At 40.3% G+C, this 12,971-nt stretch overlaps 1 protein-coding gene across 1 annotated transcript in view; it reads right to left on the bottom strand.

Annotated features, from left to right (window-relative positions):
• The window catches only part of map3k22 (mitogen-activated protein kinase kinase kinase 22), a 52,533-nt gene extending 39,845 nt beyond the window's left edge, over positions 1-12,688 (bottom strand). Inside the window, exon 1 of the mRNA XM_042510172.2 lies at positions 12,306-12,688. The gene's annotated coding sequence lies outside the window, so the exon portion shown is untranslated. The remainder of the gene's footprint in view (positions 1-12,305) is intronic.
• Positions 12,689-12,971: the final 283 nt, after the last annotated feature.

The raw sequence follows: 12,971 nt of genomic DNA, 5'->3' as shown, positions 1-12,971 counted from the left end.
TGGGAAAAAAAAGTTTCAAGGGTGACCCCAATCTGAGAAAAAGTGCTCAACTTATATTAACCCTCTGAAACCAAAGGCAGCATTCCATTTTTTGTGCATCTTTCAGATGCCTTTCATAAGTATTTAAAACTTTGAACCATGAGCACATTAGTATGACTGCAATCAAAAACATGGTGAAAAAACGGCAATGAGCAACTTTGTATGTTCCACAAACTGCAAGAAATCTGGAGATTAAATTAAAAAAAAAAAAGAAAAAATAAAAAGCTTGAGAAAATTTGCCAGAAAAATGTTGAGGGAAATTTTAAAAATCTAGGGAAAAAATATTTCTAATTTTCATAATTACATATTTTAAATGATGTTGATGATAAAGAATTATTATTATTTCATATGTTTTTATTTTATTTTTGTAACTACTTTTCAGGTAATTATCTTTTTCGGTTTTTTTACAAATTTCTTACTATTTTTTTTATTTCTTCTTTCGTTGCTCATTGCATTCTTCCTACGTAGAAATCAAGTGAATTTGACCAGGTTTCAACGGGTTAATCCCCAAAACACACTGATTTTAGGCAGCAAAGAGTGATATATCCCTGCAAAGCTCTGTGTCAGGCTGTGCTAGTGTGGCGCTGCTGACCACACATGAAAGAGATGAAGAACAGCCACAAGACAGGTGGTCTCCTAACGCCACGTGGCCCAGTCTGTCCACGCCACACACACACTAACACACACATGCACACACGGGAACAGAAAAGCCCTGTCCTGTGCCAGCGAGTCACCAGATGGCCCATCTGTTTCGCCCCTCTGCCCAGCGTGACGCCGGGCTAGTGGTGCCCACAGATCGCCAGCCCAATTCTCTCCACACTTCTTGGCAGGCGGGCGCTGTGACAGCCCGCTTGTTGAAGATCAAATGCTAATCGCCACCCGCTCTTGTTGCGCTGCAGCCACGCATCCTCCAAGAAAAGACTGTCTGTCTCCCTACAAAACCATGAGACAAACCTACACATGCTGCACACATCCAGAAGTGCTTTGAAAGCTGTGACGCACTATTCTGTCAAATATGGATAACATCACGCGCCGGGCCAAAGTTTCACTGGCAGAGGCCTCTCCTTTGTCACAGTATGAGGACTGTGCTGAAATGACAGAGGAAGTTAATTAAAAAGAGGACAGCAGAGGATGGGATTTCAGAAGAGGGTTGTGGGGAATTGACAGAGCCAGACAAAGCAGATTCGTGCTCCTCAAACCACAAACTGCGGATTTATTTTTGTTGGAATGATTGGACAGGAATCACAGCCAAGACTATGCAGGCTAGCACGTATGTGCATGCGTACATATTCAGTAACCTCTTTCAGCTCTCTTACATCACTCTCTAACCAAGAAAACAGCGTGATGTTGGCTGTAGGTCTCCGAGGGAAACCCCCCTTCCCCTTTAGGAAGGTCTGCTCTCCAGCTGCATGGTGGCCTGAGCAGTATGACCTAATGTCTGACAGTCCCAAAGAAATCGACGTTTCAGAGGTCAACTTCTGAACTCTGCAACACGCCTGTTGGGCTCGCTGGGTTTCAGTTCTCCAGCGCAGCACGTCTGTAACAGCCATCACATGCCAAAATAGACAGTTCATATAAAAAATCACAAAGATCAGGAGGTGGATAGGACCAGACATCTGTAAGAGTTTACTCAATGAGGACATGAGCTGAGGTCAAAGCAGCAGACCAATGAAAGACAGACAGAATCTACTGGTGGGTGGATTTTGTTTGTTTGGACAGAGCCAAGCAAGATGTTTCTTCGTTTTTAATCCTTATACTAAGCGTCTGCTTGGTCAAACTTCTAGCTTCATACTCATCTACATATTTATCATTTAACTCTTGGCAAGAAACCAACTAAGTGTATTTCCCAAAATGTCAAACTTTTCCTTTAACTACAAATCTTCTACACAGGCAATGCTCTAAGTACCTCAACAATGATTTTAGATAAAGCTATTTCACATAAGACATTTATTGTTGTGTGATAGTCCAGTTTATATGCAAGTTAATCTCAGTTATTGAGTTTGTGACGTAACTTAAGTCAGATTTCGTGTTTATTAAAATGGATTAAACCACTCAGGCAAGTTTCAATAGTCTGCTAATTGATTTTCATATTGTATAGGGGTTAAAAAAACAGTGTAAATGTTGACAACATGGTAAGCAACAATGTAAAGTCTAAGTAGTGTGCATTTCATGGCTAAACACATTCAAGAAAAATGGATATGATCCTGTGGAAAGTCATGTGTTGCGGACATGATAATGCAGGGTTTTTTTTTTTAATTTAAAAAAAGAACAACACAAATCTGCACTGTCGATGAGTTGTCATAAATTGCATCACGGGCCTCTGATATCATGAGGAGACAGTGAGCTGGTCACAATACCCGGTGGACAGTCTGAACTGCAACACAGGCAGGAAATGAAGGGTGATTAGTGAGCCACGGATATTTAGGTGACTTACTCTTTTTAAAAGGTCAGTGGCGGGGGTGTCCCGTCCGCTGAACGCTTGCCAAGACTGCACTGTGGCCACATGAGTCACAAGCATAATGCTGGCTGATTCTGGGAAGTCAGACAATACAGTGTGTCGTCCTGCACATTGAGCAAGCCGAGAGTTTTCTAAACAGGGACGCACTTGAGGAGTGCTGGGTGGTGGAGGGAGTGCGTAGGCAGGAGAACGTCACTCCATGTGGGGCCTCAGCGCTCATTTATCATAACCTTGGCTCTGCTTGCTTTGTCTCACAGGAGTTATTGCTGAGAAGAGATCCAAGCGTTTCCACGGGACACAAGGCTTAACGACTTTTTCCTACAACATAATAAGAGGATTCTTCCCGTCACCTGGCACTAAATCTTTGTTTTATTTCGAATAAAGGAATTTTATTTTGATTAAATGCCATTTTTTTTTTACACATTTGTTTCACTTGGTTTAACTGTAAATGCATGTTCAATTGGGGGATTAACCTGAAACCTGAGCAAATTGGCTTGATTTCTTCCGAAAATATGGAAAAAGGCAATTTGCAACGATAGAATACATAACCCAAAAATTAGCAAAAAAACTCTTTTAAAATGAACTTTTAAAATGATATTATCATGAAGTTTTAAGCTTTTTGCTTAAAACTTCATGATAATATCATTTTAAAAGTGTAATTATGACAGTTTTAAATATAGTGTTTCCTTAGCCGTTTTCCTTTATCCCTAAACATTTTCCATAGCTTTTTGAAAATAATTTTCGAAATCTAATTTCTTTCAGTGTAAAACATTTCTTACCAAGTTGCTCATTGACTTTTTTCCTGTGTTCATGAAAGCAATCGCACCAATTTGCACCGGGTTCAAAATACTTGAGATGGCATCTGAGAGCAGCATAAGAAAAGTGATGTTGCTCCAGGTTTCAAAGATTTATTCAATGGAGCTTTTACTAACTTTAACTTTTGTGACCGTCTGACTTTTCATGTAGTGCTCCAATTTGTCTGACACTTTGATTAATGACCAAAAACCTAAAAAACCAATGGCATTACCACAGACGCATCAAGCTAACTCAGGTGCGTCAATGAATAAAAAGTCGAGTCCCACCTATGGGTGTGACTGCAACCACAAAATTAGTGCACATCTCCAAGCCAGACTCAATCAAACTATAAATACGTATGCAAATAACTGTGGTGCACTACCTGCCGGCCCGGTCCTTGGGAAACTGAAAACATTATTTGCTAACAATCAGCATGTTTGTATTGTCATTATGAGCATGTTAGCATACCCACATTAGCAGTTCCCTAAAGCTGAAACACTTTCAAAGACCTGCTGGCTCAGTCACAGAATATTAGACTGGTTTTAAGGAGGCTTAAAAAGGTTTTGTTGAAAAATATGCAATTTCCCAAATTTTGTCCTTTTATTTGGGCCCTTTTATGCTCATTTTTAGGCCCACTCTTAAATGTTGGGTTTCTACCAGAAAGTTTAGATGCATTTATTTTCCACACACTGTCTAAGCTGAAACACCTGTATTAGCCGTCTATCTAAAATGCTCTGTTTTAGCACCCGATTCTTTAACCCCCACTCCTGAAAAAGCCCAGTCTGCTCTGATTGGCCAGTGTCCGATCTGCATCTCGTCTATGCTTCATCCTTGCAGCTGGATAATGACTTTAACTTTCTACCATGACAAATTTCCCCATAACAGCTTCTAAATACAACCAGACATATTCCATCTGGAATATAATACAAATCTGTGGAGAAATTTACAACATCACTAACTAAGTGTATATGATTCCCTGATGTTAGCATGTAGCTACAAATAGCAGTGTACTCGCAGCCGAGAATAACTAAAACGGAGGTGCACTTTCAACCATGAAAAGTCACTATTAAAAGCTTCTACACACAACCAAACAGGTTCCTGCGGGAATATGATTCAAAACCTGGGAGAAACTAACCACACTGGCAACCAAGATTACACGTTACACTGATGTTATTATGTTGCTACATGTAGCAGTATACTTGCATCATGGGAATTATTGTAACAGAGTACATAGCCACACTTTCTACCATAAAAATAAAATCACCAATAAAAGCTTCTAAACCAAAGTCTTTGCAACCAGACATGGTCCAATAGGAATATGATCTAAAACTGAGGAGAAATTAACAACATCAATGACCAAGATTACGTTTCAATTATGTTAGCATGGAGCTACATGTAACAATGTAGGCTGAGTAATGTAAACAACTGCACGAGCATGCCTGAAGCTGATGTTCATATAAAGAAATTAACACAAGCTGACTTTACATACATTTACCTCATTATTTAAAAGTCTGGCAATCTTTAATATGCATATCGGACATTGCAACACTATATATACAGTGTATATATATTCACACACATATACATATATATGACAGAAAAAAAAGAAAAGGCCTCTTTTAGTCATTTTGTCCATTGAATACCAATGCAGTTCCTCAAGGACCACGAAGACACCTTGAAATTGTTTGCTAATTTCATATAAATTTCAAATATATTCTGAATATAATGATGTAAGACAGAGATAAACATCAAATACTCACATTTGAGGATCTGGAACTAGAAAATGTTATTTAAATGATTCATCAGTCATATATTTGAGCGCTTCTTTCATCCCTCTTCAATTTTTAACCAATGAAATTCCAAGGAGAAAATAGTAGTAGAGAAAGTATGTGGTATAATGAGGGCCCAGAGGGACGTGTGAATAGTGGAGCTGATATACCATGTTAACTCAATCCACCGGCACCAATCAGACTCCATTGTAAGAGGATCCTCCTCTGTGAAAGTGATGGCTCTATTAGCTCAGAGATAAGAAGATATGTCTGCCATTATCATCAACCACACAACACTGGCTAAAAATAGCCAACTGAAGGAGCGAATCTCCTGCCGTCCACAACATATCCACACGGCAGATCTCCAGAACCATACTCTGCCCCCCTGAGAGGAATCCAAGCACAATCTGTAAAGTAAGCTGTCTTTTCCATTATGCAGTGACATGCTATTACAAGCACATTCATTCATTGTGTTTCTCCACCCAAATGCAGCCATGCAGAGACAGCTCATAGACTTAAACCCATTTCACGAGACAGAATGTCAAACAGCTGTGGTTCAGGAAGAGGCAGGAAAGATTTATCCATGAAGAGAGTCTCGGGTTCTGGGGTTTTGATACGCACGAGACTGAGTGAGTGTGACAAAGAAAAATCCAAAAGCAATTTCATGATTTAATTTCAAGAGTCCCCCCCGTGGATTCCATTTAACATCTCTGCAACAAACTACAAACAGGCCTCGATTCTTTGTGTGTGTGTGTACTCAAATTTGAATACATCAACTCCAATCAAAACCAAGGAGCGGTTCAATGTTTCACAAGACTTTTTACACAATGTTGTCCTCAGTGTTATTGTGTGAGTCCAATCTGGCAGTGTTGTGTCTATCCGGCTGCCCTTGCCGTCTCTGCTGCTGATGGCGTTGTCCTTACGGTCAGACAAGTCGTGCAGACAAAGCTCAATCAGGACAACTTCCTCTTGGTTTCTGGAGAGGAGGGGGCCGGACCTCACCGATAAAGAAAGGCGACCCAGACTGACTTCAGGAAGCAGTCAGAGCCCTCTACTCTCTGCATTTGCAGGCTTAATTCAAATGTGATAAGAGTTGTATTTTCTCCCATTAGCCTTCACAAACAGCCTTTAATTACAAGGCAATAACCTGTTGTAATATTTGCAAAGTTAAAAAAACAGCCCAGTCGCCTGAAGAGACGGCTGCCGAGAAGAGGACCACTGTCAGAAATCAGTGACAAAAACAGGTATTTTCGAAGGACTATTCAGAAATTTTCCAGTTGATGTTGTGGTGACAAAAACATGTATTTTAAGCCCAACATGACCTTTCAGGGGTACTCAGCTTGCTTTGCTTGAGGGGCACTTTTGCAAAATGACAGGAGGCCAGGGTCCCTTCACAGCAGCCCCATACGTGTTTCTAGTATTTTGGGACGTCTCTAGGATTTGACAATGTTTCTAAGATTTTAGGACATTAGGGGCTTATCTAGGACCTCTGTTGAGGGGTACTGGAGATCCTCCCTGGCACTTTTTTTTTTAAATAAACAAGGTCTATTTTTATGTTAATTGATGTACTCAGGAACCATATGTATACTAAAAGTCCATAAAAAATCCCCACTGTGAATAACTTTATTTTATATTGTGAATTAGAAAATGGTTGGGGGGTCACCCAGCATCCTATCAGGGGCTAGATTTGGCCCACGGGCCATCAGTTGAGTATCACTGCCGAAGACTTTTGGTTTTGCATTCCCACTGAGAAACAGCACAGTAAGCAGTTCCTGCTTTACGTCATCACTGCGCAAATACACACCTGTATTTGCGCAGTGTCTATCCGTCTTCATTGCACACAAGCTCAAACTCTGTTTCACTGTTTAGAAAGTGTTGGAAAACTCTGATCTTTAGGGTCAATTCACAGATTTTTCACACAGTTTTGTGGGTCATGTCCTGAAGCCACTCCAGTGTTTGTCTCTGCTCTGCCGAGCTGAGGAGTGAATCATTGCTCAATTGAGAAATGAGATTATTTTTCTCAAGAATGTGTCTGTATTGGTCCGGGCTCATTTTTCTCTCTGTCTTCTGTCTCCCAGTTTCTGCAGCTGAGAGGCATGATGCTGCATATACCCTGTTCCATCACAGGGATGGTAATCCAGGTGGCTTGTATTTGGGTTGAGCCAGATACGGTGCTTGGAACTGTAGAGATCCTTTTCTTGTCTTGTCAGACTAGTTGATCTTTTTCCTTTCGTGCTCAGAGTTCTTTGTGCCATCTGGCAAAGTCTGAAAGGGCTTTTTCTTTAGTGGCTTTCTGTCTACCACACAGCTCTGATGGATGGAGCGCTGAAGAGATGGTTGCCCCTCTGTTTGGTTCTTCCATCTCTACCAAAGACTGAAGCTCTCTTACAAAGGTTACTTGCTTACATTTCGGGTCTTCACTGACAACTTTGGTCAAACTGGCAGCTTTAGGAAGAGTAGTGATGGTGGCATCAAACATCTTCCACTACATCTTTGGCTTCATACCACAACATAAGAGGTCTACAGAGAATTCCCTGGACCTTTATCTGTGATATCCAATGATCTGATTTGGGTCCACACAGCTTATCACAAAGAAGATCAAAGAAAATCAGGATGCTCTCAGCTCAGTTTGAAGCATTTTAGCAAAATCAAAATACTTTTTTTTTTCTTACTTGTAGTGTTATTTATCATACTAGATTATTTTGGTGTGAGTTGCTGCGATATGAGCCGTAGAGATGTCTGACCTCTCTCTACTATAATGGAACTATATGGCAGTCGACTTGCGGTGCTCCAAAAAATACATTAAAAAAACTCAACAGTAACGTCCCTTTCCAGAAATCATGACCAGGTACTCATAATCCACAGATCTTGTTGTGGGACGTTTCATGTTGGAACTATTTTCTTTCTACTGAACTAAACCTGCGAATCGTATCACTGTGCCGAGGGAGGCGTGCATCTACTCATGGATTAGAGGCTTGTGCTCATGACAGTGCAAGATGTAAACATCACATACAACAGTCTTTTTCTGAACGTAAGGTTTCTCAGTAATGCTAAGTGAGCAGTAGCAGCTTGTTTCCTTCTGCATGGTGATTTGGTTGGCAGTTGTAGTTTGGTACAAAGAAAATAGTTCCAACATGAAACTTCTCCTAACAAGGTCTGTGGATTATTTTTGAGTCACTGGGTCATAAATTGCAGTTGTGTTTTTCAAATGTTTTGTTTTTTGGCGCTTTGAGTGCCATCAAGTTAAAGTTAAGGAAAAACGTTTATGTGTTTTCTTACTTTGGGATGAACTGCCCCTTAAAGTTTCAATAGATATTTCATCTTTACAAGTGTTGACATCGACAGAGTGATGGGGGAATAAAATGGTGCTCCAACAATTAAGGACTACTTTTCTACCAAGTTATAGTACTGACAACAGATCAAGGAAAAAATGCCAAAATCAAAACTTCGGAGGCCAAGATATGCTGACTTTCTGTCGGATCAAGCCCCAAAACGGCCGGCTCCTACATTTCCCATAATGCAATCAGTAGCATTTTTTCTGTTGCACGCTGTAAAGCAGGCTCTCTGTTAGACTGCGAGACAAAAGTTTCCAAAGCTACTGTTCATTGAACACAACATCTCTGCTGCCTGCCATGCTGCTCAGTAATATAGTATCTAATAATCCCACGTCAGGCTTATTAAGAGGCTATGACACTTAATGACAAACTTGTTTTGCTCTCTAACGTAACCAAGCAACGTCCCAAACAGGCCTTCGAGGGAAGATAATGAGCCTGCTTATATGAGTCACAGTAACCTTTCACCTCCAACCCTCTGGTCAGTGGGCGTCTGGCGAGCAGTCAGGCTTCTGTGAGTTCGGCATATGAGAGCATGACTTCACACTCCTCGCTGGAGGGGACGGCGTGAGGGAGAAGAGGTCGTTCTGATTAAGACTCGAGCTTGAGATTGTACAGAGGGTTGACAGCAGGATGTTAAGAAGAGTCAATAGATGAACACAACTTTCTCATACAGTTCAGTGCAAAAGTCCACCTTTTAAATGATCATACACATTTATGTCTCAGTAGTCTCTTTACTAAAATACAACCAGAACATATAGGAAATATGTGTACAGTATAGGGATTGACAGATTATTGGCATTTTCCTGATAATCTGTATCGGCGTGCGTATCACACTCATCCAACACCAGGGAAGGCAGTCTGCAATACATGCAAATAAACCGTCACCATGAGGAGAACTTTCACTTTGTAAAATCTCAAGGAGCTATTTTTATTTTTTCATGTTTTATTTAAATTTTCTCTGAACTTAATAAAAAAGTTGCTCGGAACTCCCTGTTTGTGCCGTTGAGATTTCCAGTTTAAATTAAACATTTGCTGAAAGCATTTAAACAAAGTTTTGCGTTGGAGATTGTTATACTCCAAATTCTAAATTTTGACAGAAAACTGTTCATTTTTATTGTAAATGCATATAGGTTCTGAATAAGGGTTATCGGTCTCATTAATTTAATCAGTATAGGTATTGGCCCTGAAAAAACAATATCGGTCGACCCATAATACAGTGTTAAAAATGCAAATATTTCAGAATAAAATGACTTATAAAGTTGCAAGTATTTAGTGTGACCTGCCTTTCCACTTAGCATGTCTTGAATACTTCTTGGGAAGACACGTGAGATTTGCAGTACTAATACTGTTCAATATTGTCTTGCATTCAAGACATGTCCAAAGCTTAATTTTGATTTTTTTGGCTACCTTTTGTTATGGTTGTATGATTCCATGTTTCACATGTTTGTTGTGACTTTTGGGGTGTTTTAATGTATTGTACATGGATTCTTCGTTTGTATCTTAATAAAGAGACTGAGAAATAAATATAAATACTCATTACAACTTTGCTAAAATAACAAATCTATGGTCGCTTAAGACTACTGCAAGTTTGAAGGAACTCTGCAGCACACGGCATACTTTATAACACTCCAAAACTTTCTTTAAACGCTTGACAAACGGGATCAGCCTTGCAGAAGGTTAACCTGTGAAACACAGACTCGAGCCATAAACTCTTCCTCATTAGTCCCATCAAAACACAATTAACAACCCGTAGCTTTCTGTCTCTGGACGGCATATTTACTGTGGGATCCAGTCCTGTTATCAGCCAAATGGATTGTTTTACTTGAGGCACACCAACCATATCTGTGGGCGGCTTCCACTTGACAGTTTGACTCGCACTTTAAGGCTATTTCGGAGCCCCCTGGGGCACGCCAATGTGCTGATAAACTCATCCATCAGTCGGCTGCTCAGACTCCTGCGAGTGCACTTTATATCGCTTTGATTTGATGAACACGATGGCCTCATTAAAATGTAATTTGGCCGATTGTCTCAGAGGTCTGCCACGGCAGGAACGTGCAGGGAGCTGTGGATGAAGCTCACCAGCGTCCTCATCACTTTGAGAAGCTCAGGTTCAGGGTTCAAGGTTTTTTTTTTAGAATCCAAGGCTAAATTTGTTTTGCGGACAGGAAATCCAGCAATCCAAAACAAAACATCACAAAAGACATTAAAACAAAATACATAAAAACTAGGGGTCGACAGAGGATCAGACTGGCGGATTGTCAGGACCATTATTTGGCATTTTGACGATTATCTTTATTGGCCTTTTATTTCAATGATCAAGAGAAAACTAATTAATTAAAAAATGCAAAGAAAGTCCCAGGATGGAAGGAACTTTTGTAAAACCTCAGAGAGCTACTTTAATGTATTCATTTTTTAAAATTTAAATCGATTTTTATAAATAAGTTGCTGGGAATTCCTGTACATGATGTCGAAAGATTCAGTATTGATTCAAAAAATTTGCATTTTATGTTGGAGTTTGTTATTTTTCCAAATTCTTAATATTGAGAGAAATATTTTTATTTTTCATTGTAAATGCATATTGGTTCCAAATATCAGTTATAGGTCTCATTACCTTTCAATAATGAGTATCGGCCCTGAAAAACCAATATCAGTCGACCCCTAATAAAAAGTATCACCTACTATTAAAATAGTATCAAAGTATAAGAACTCCAAAGAATGTCACACACACACACACATACACACACACATACACACATGTAGACATAGACACACACATTCGCTCACTCAAAGCTTAAACTGCCAAGTGCATTATCTTGTGCTAGTTTTGCTCAATTGTGCAATAGCAGCAGGTACAAAAGGTTCCCTATATCGTTTAGTCCTGCACCTGGAGGCCCCAGAGGCCAGAACGAAGAAGCAGAAATTCAGCATTTGAGGGATGATAACAGTCCTGAAGAACAGAGCTGGCCTCACTCTGCAGCTGTAATGAGTAAAGAGCTGACAGGTTGAGCTGAGACTCACCCACAGGCGTACTTGCCCACTTTACCATTTGGGCCAAGGTGATTTTGGTTACCAAATCATGACGTGAGTCAGTAGGACAAAATAGATTCAATAAAAGTCAGATAGATAAGGTCATTAAGGTGTTGTCATAATAACAACAGGACAGTTTTTGAAGATAAAATAAACACTAATGTGCTTTTTTACGCATTGCCACGCATTCTCTCCAAAGGTCAATTTAGTCTATGACTGCTCCAAGATAAGTTTCAACTCAGTCAACAGCCTGCTTTAACACTCTGAATGGGTGAAAATGTGCAAGGATCCAGAAGACAGTTGAGGAGGGAAAAAATGAAACATGTGAAGGACTTTTCAGGACAAGAGGATTCCTCCTTTCAAGGAAAACACCAGTTAAAGTGACCACTGTGAATCAGAGGTCTGGAAGAGTGACAGCAGAAGGGAAAAAAGGATACAGGATGTGAATGAGTCTACAAGCACAGGATGACAGTGACTTTCCAGAAATCACTCACACCTCCAACGTGGACACACAAGTGTTAAACCCATGTTTTGCGCTGAAAATGACCACAGATGATCAAATGCTAACACTTATTCAAGCAAAAAAAAAAAGTGAATTACAACAAATGTGGTGCTGGTTATAGGCCTGAAAACCCAAATGTACTTAACAAACATATACATGCAAGTAACACACTTGCAAGAAGTAAGAAAGGTAAGGCTGCCGTCGGAAAACACTCTGCACGTTTGTCTTTTACTAAATGTAAATTCTAAATGACCACATTAGTACTGGCTGCAAGTCTGTTTCAATGTACAGGCATTTCATCTGCTGTAAACAGGAAATAACAGTCTAAAAACAGTGATCTCACTCAACAAATCGTGACATAATCTCGACTGGACTCTTACCTTGTTATCACTGTGTCTCCATGTTGTAGTTGTGTCTGCAGCTTGTATGAAGATGAATTAATAGTCGGAGTGCAAGTTATCACAGATAAACGGAAAAAATCCCAACAGATGCAGAGCAAATCTTCCTCCAAAAAAACACAGTGGAGCTGATATCCGGAAACTGCGCTCAGTGCTGAAGAATTACAAATATAAGCTGTGCTGAGGCAGAAAGGTCTGCTGCTCTCCCAGGTGCATGATCCAGAGCTGTGTTTACACAGAGGGACAAACTGCAATGGTTGATGTGTTCCAGAGGAAAGTTTTTTTTTCTCTCTCTCACCCTGCCTCCTCGCTTGTCTCCACACACACTACAGAGAGGAGCTGAGTTTTTCCCTGGAGCTGCGCCTCTGATGTCAGCAACAACGTGAGCTCCAGGAAGTGGTGACGCTCTCCGGTGGTGCGTTTCCAAGGCAGCGGCTGCAAAGTGCAGAGAGCACCGCCCCCCCGTGGACACCTGCAGGAAGTACAACAGCTGCTGCAGATAGCTGCTGCAGATAGCTGATTTTCTACTCTATTCTGCAAACAAAAAAACCTAGGTGTTGGGTGGTTACTAGTAACATCCCGACTGGAAAAAGCGCTAGTTTGACCATTTTTAGGTCCGTTTTTACATAGTTTTAGAAGATTTAGCTT

This window comes from Plectropomus leopardus, chromosome 21, assembly GCF_026936395.1.
Source record: "Plectropomus leopardus strain MGB_pleo_1.0 chromosome 21, ASM2693639v1, whole genome shotgun sequence".
Lineage (NCBI taxonomy): Eukaryota > Metazoa > Chordata > Actinopteri > Perciformes > Serranidae > Plectropomus > Plectropomus leopardus.
Note: the sequence above shows the minus strand (reverse complement) of the source record. Positions and strands in the feature narration are given on the sequence as shown.